The sequence below is a fragment of the Orycteropus afer genome, unplaced genomic scaffold (genome assembly GCF_000298275.1).
Source record: "Orycteropus afer afer isolate SDZICR_OR568_19922 unplaced genomic scaffold, OryAfe1.0 scaffold00401, whole genome shotgun sequence".
Lineage (NCBI taxonomy): Eukaryota > Metazoa > Chordata > Mammalia > Tubulidentata > Orycteropodidae > Orycteropus > Orycteropus afer.
The window spans coordinates 674,405-680,323 of record NW_006921988.1 but is presented as its reverse complement, the minus strand read 5'-3'; positions in this window follow the sequence as shown (position 1 = coordinate 680,323).

Sequence of the window (5,919 nt, the reverse complement as noted above, 5' to 3'; positions counted from 1 at the left end):
ACCACCAACCTTCTGCTTAGCAGTCAAATGTCTTAGGCACTACGCGACCAGAGCTCCTTCCTTTAAATACATCCTACCTTAATTGTCACAAAAAGTTTCTAGAGCAGGTGCTGCTGCTCCTATTTCATAGTAAATTGTGGCTCAGGTGTTAAGGCAATTGCTGAAGATCACAGTAAGATGGTATTCTCTTGCTCATGGAGAAAAAACGTTCTACTTTTAAAAGTCCAAGTAGTTTCATGCTATAGCCCCTTCGCTCATGGAGAAAAAACGTTCTACTTTTAAAAGTCCAAGTAGTTTCATGCTATAGCCCCTTTGTGGCAGGGCACTTTCACAGTAAAGCACTGAAGAATTTAGGAAGCACTTATCTAGCTGGAGTCTGCCAAATTCAGGAGTGGAAGACCAGCCTCTCTGTGGCATGTCCCTCATAAACAAGGAGTGAGGTGACCAAAGAACTATCTGCCTCAATAGTTCCTGTCTTACTCCCCATGAAGAGACAGGCCCAGAGCGCTACTTCCGTAGTGATACCGCCTCGGAAACCCAAGGAGGGGTGCTATGAATCGGGTCTGACTCAATGGCACATAACAACAACAGAGCTTCCTTAGGAGCTCTGGTAGTATAGTGCCTAAGGCACTTGACTGCTAACCAGAAGGCTGGTGGTTCAAACTCACCAGCCACTCCTTGAAAGGAAAGTTGGGCAATCTACTTCCATAGTGATACTGCCTCAGAAACCCAGGCAGCAGTTGCTATGAGTCGGGTACAACTTGACAGCACAAAACACAACAGAGCTTCCTTGGTTCTTTGGGGTGATTTAACTCAAAATGTCAAGGTCTCCATGAATTGAGACCTGAATGAGGAGGACAGTTATGTGAAAGAAGTTTCTAGCAGAAAGGATGAGCTTGCAGGGTCATAAGGGAATATATAAGCACAGTGGTTAAGTGCTCAGCTAACTCACCAGCCACTACACGGGAGAAAAATGTGGCAGTCTGCTTCCATACAGAATTACCACCTTAGAAACACTATAAGGCAGCTTCACTGTCCTACAGAATCAGTTTGCCTCAACCAACTTGACAATGGGTTTGGGTTTTTTTGGCATAACCAAAAAATAACAAGATAAAACATACATGTACACCAATGTTCATTGCAGCACTATTCACAATAGCCAAGATGGAAATAACCTAAATGTCCATCAACAGATGAATGGATAAAAACGAGGTACATACAGTGTAATTACTTAGCCATAAAGAGAAATGAAGTCAGTACATGATACTACATGGATGAACCTTAGAAACATCAGAGTGAAATGTCATTCACAAAAAGGACAATTATGATTCCATTTATATCATCTATCTAGAAAAAGCAAGTGTATATACATCTAAGTTTACTAGTGGTTACCAGGGATGGACTGGAGGGAGGGAAGGACAGGGGAATTGATTGCTTAGGGGACACTGAGCTTTTAATGGCAATGTAAAAACTTTGAAATAAGCAATAGTGATTGCACAACATGAATACATCACCAGATTGTACGTGTGAAAATGTTGAAATGTCAAATGTTTTGTTACATGTTTACAATTTTTAAAATTAGGCCAGTGGACAAGGCCATGTACGGTATGAATTCAGACTATGACCTCCTGGAAAGGTAGAAGTATACGGTGCAGTGCACTGAATGACTTAATATGGCCATTCTAGCCATTCCTCCATTTTGTGATACATTGTAAATCCTTGTCTCTATGCATGTGGTTATGGTCCCATTTTGGGATGAGTTGTTGTCCACTATATTGAGGCAGGATTAGGGTATAATGTACCCCGAGTCCCACCTTGCTAAAGGATGTGAGTCAAGTCACCAGGCCGTCATCATCCCACCCCTAGCTCTTAGGGGCTTTTGACAGCAGCCAGACCTTTGGTTGGCCACTTTGGGTATGTCAGCCCCTACAACCAGGAGTGAAGAGACTCAACATCTGACCCATGGATTTGAGACTTGTCAGTGTCCACAACTGTGTGGGCCATTTCCTCGGCAGTTCACGAGTTCTGTGTTACATGAAATACACAAAGTATGGAACCTTAAGACTGGAGGAAGAGTAAGTACTGAGGGGATGAGCTGTTGCTACAGATGGAGTGGTACAGCAGTTTGGAATAGTTGGCTATCTGGGACATTTTTGACCTCTGCCTCCTAAGGACCAGTGTTGTGTTGATCTTTCTAAAAGAAATGTGAGCAGATAGTAAAAGATTGGTGGTTGCCAGGGATTGGGACAGGGGAAGAGGGAAGAATAGGTGGAACAGATTTTTAATGTTAATAGTACCGTGTACCTACTCTGTAAGGAGCTCTAGTGGTGTAATGGCTAAGCCATTTGGCTGCTAATCAAAAGGCTGGTGGTTCAAACCTACTAGCTGCTCTGCCAAAGGTGAGGCACCTTGCTTCTGTAAGCCTTGGAAACCCAACGGGGATCGACGAGTTGGAATTAACTTGATGGCAGTTAAGTGAACTATTCTGTGATACTGTAGTGATAGATACAGGACACATTATAAATTTGTCAAAAGCCATTAATACCATATGACACAAAAGAATGAACCTTAAAAGTAAACTATAATGTTTGGTTAATAATATACCAATACTGATTATCAAATGTTACAAATCTAACACACTGAGGCAAATCTGAGTAAGACTGCCAGAGAGAAGGGATATAATTCTCTAATACTTTCTACTTACATCTTCTTTAAACCTCAAACTACTCTAAAAGTCTAATGAAAAATATACATTAAAAATAGTTAATTTATTTGGGTCAACCTAAGCTCTACCTCAGGGGTTAACATCTATGCAGTTACTGCTCTCATGCCATTTTTTAGTTAGTGGCTGCCTGCAGCACTGTGTGGTAACAAAGGATGTCAGTAAATAAAACCCAAGGTGAAGTGGTGCTCACACCATGACCCTTGCCCTGTTCCAAATACATTCTTGATCCTTAAATAAACCTCACTTGTTGAATTACTAATAAAATGAACTTTTACCTATTTCATTCTGTTTAATCACCTTTTAAGTCAAATGATTCCAAGATTCTCACCCTATATTAAGCTTCTTATAAACCCATTTGCAACATACATGTACACTGATAAAAAGCCTTTAGAATTCCATTTTACAAAAAATCCTGTTCACAGAATTTCAAACTATTAACATTGTTATTTATTGGATTTATGGTACCAGAGTTACTGTTTCTAATGAGGCATCTCAAGTAAGCACTGTACTGCAACCAAGAAATTACATTTTAACAATTTTCCAGGCAAAAGCACAACTTTATTTTCACCTCTCCTAATAATGAACCATAATTAACAGCAACAAAGGAGACTGTGCAGTTCAACTTTTTTATTTTAATAAAATCAGAATATGCACAGCACATGCAGTACTAGCATCTAAACTAATACAATAAGCAATTACTAAAGCTACAGTGACCTGAGGTTCAATCTTTACATTCAGCAAGTTTAAATCCACTCTTACAATTTTGAAACATTATTAACTGAAAATATTGCTTGCTGAGAAAACTTGCTCCAATACTATTGCTGAATGTCCAAGTCACCGAGTATGCCAATACAACAAAGATAACCACATGTTTGAGGATTGCAATGTGCCAGACATTCACTGAAAAAAAAAAAAAAACAAAAAAACACACAACTAAACAAAACTCACGCAACAAACATCTGAGAATCTGGACACTTCATATCAGTGTTTTGAAGTGTTTCATTTTTATCTTAAGACAAGTGTATCAAAACCTTGGCATGATTTAATTTCAAGTTGCCAATTTTGTTTTTACTAACATCAGAAAGTTATGGCTACACTGCCAATGCCGGGTCTGCTTAATTTGACTTAAGAGTTTAATATGACTTAACATTAAAAGCTCACACTACCCCGAAATATATAATTTCACGCATACGGTGACATTCAACATTCAAGTGCCAGTGTTTTTATACTGTCTTTTGGTCAAGTTTCTTTAAACTTTCAAAGAATCACTTTTAGGCTTACAAAAATAAATATTTGTCAAAATGTTCAATAAATATTACATAAAACTAGCAGCAAAAAGTATCTAGAAATCTGTCGTGTGCAAATAGTTTTCTTCCCAACTATCATTCCCATGGTCCCAAATAAATTTTTAGAATCTAGTCCCATCCCCTTCCTAGACAAGCTGCGTTCAACAATCTCCAAGAGACAAAATAAGATTGGAAGTTTAAGGACACGCACACAAGACATATACATAAAATTCTCTGAATGTGCAATAAAAGAAGTACTTTGTAAAAAGTTATGGGCAAAATGTATAAGGGCCTAAACCTAGACTAATTGAAATAGCACCATAACAAATGACCTCAATACTGTCAAGTGCACCTACTTAATAAAAGTTTTAGAACAAGGCACAATACACTTGAAAATCTATTGCACTTTAGGAAATTTTTGCCGTCTTCCTATGCCACTGTAAAAAGATTGAGCCTTTTGATCACCGCATTCTGGCCACAAAATTAGCACAGAATTCAAAGTGGCAGAGGCATTTTAGTGGTGGACAATGCTCATCTTTGGCCAGATTTAGCATAAACAGACTATAAATACAATGGAAACCTATGCAACTAAAACTGACTAAAACTGCACTGTGTAGCAGAATTGACACCTTGTGCAGTTATGTACATATTTCCAACCTGTGTGATCTCAAAAGATTTCAGTTTGTTACTCTTCTGGAGCCATTTTTTACAAAGTCTATAGTAAGCCAGTTTAACATCTCAACGCAGCTTGAACAGAGTAATGTGAATCGGCATTTAAAATAAAGCCTGCTGCTTAATTCTTCCTGTTCATACCCTCTTGACCAAAAAACATCAACACTAGCATGCGTTATTAGACCAAAAATCATCCAGAGCCCTATTATGAGGGCTGGTCATTGCTGTGGTCAGCCATTCTACCATCTCAATTTTATTTATGGCAGGCATTTAAAAAGTCTAAGTAGATGAATTCTCCTAAAAACCTATTTCAAGTTATCAGACCTTTAAACTTTCCCTGTAATAGTATGCCCACATTTGGCTAGCTCATAATTAATGATCTGCCTAAACATTGAAAGAGAAATTGCTGTATTTACTTGCATTAACTTTGAAAACAGTGCTTTGAATGTATGCATGTATATTCATACATCACCTCATCATGACTGGAATGGCTTGTTTAAAGACTATCAGGTTCTAAATACCTATCCAGGATAGAGTGAGCAAATCAGAACTTTAACTTAATACAGTTTGCCACATTAGAAACTAATTCCATTAATATGCTTTAAGACATTTGTTTTCCCCCAATCTGCAAGTATCAAAAAGCCCTAATGCAGGCTACCGCTTAAGTTTTTCCTTATAGTATTTATGGATGAATCGATGATTCCTGTTAAGTTGTATCACACCTGTGTGCCAAGGTTTGATTTTAGCCCAAGTTCAGTAAATTTATTTTGTCAAAACAATTGGTATCTTGAGCATTACTGAGCCAACAGGACATCAAAATAAAAAGTTGTCTAAAGTTAAAGGCACAGTACATTAACAAACAAATGATCCTCAGTCACAAAATTATAAATGCAGTTTGGGATGGGGATAGGTGGGAGGGGAGTTAATCCAAACTACAGCAATGAAGTCTTTAAACCACCTTCCGAACAGGGCTGCTGATTGTTCCTTCCATTTCTTCATGTGACCTTGAGCTCCCTTAAAAAAAAAATTTCAGTGGAGAATCACAGCTGGTAATGTACTGCGAGTTCTTGAAGCTACACAAGGTATAGTCTGGCTAAGTTACATGTGGTTTCCATATTAGCTTGTTTGGCAGGGTAACCTACTGCAAAGCAGGTTCAGTTACCCCACCAGTCAACCCCTTGGGAGTTATAATTTCCTCCATATCCATCACTGTTGTAGAAGCCTCCATAGCCACCT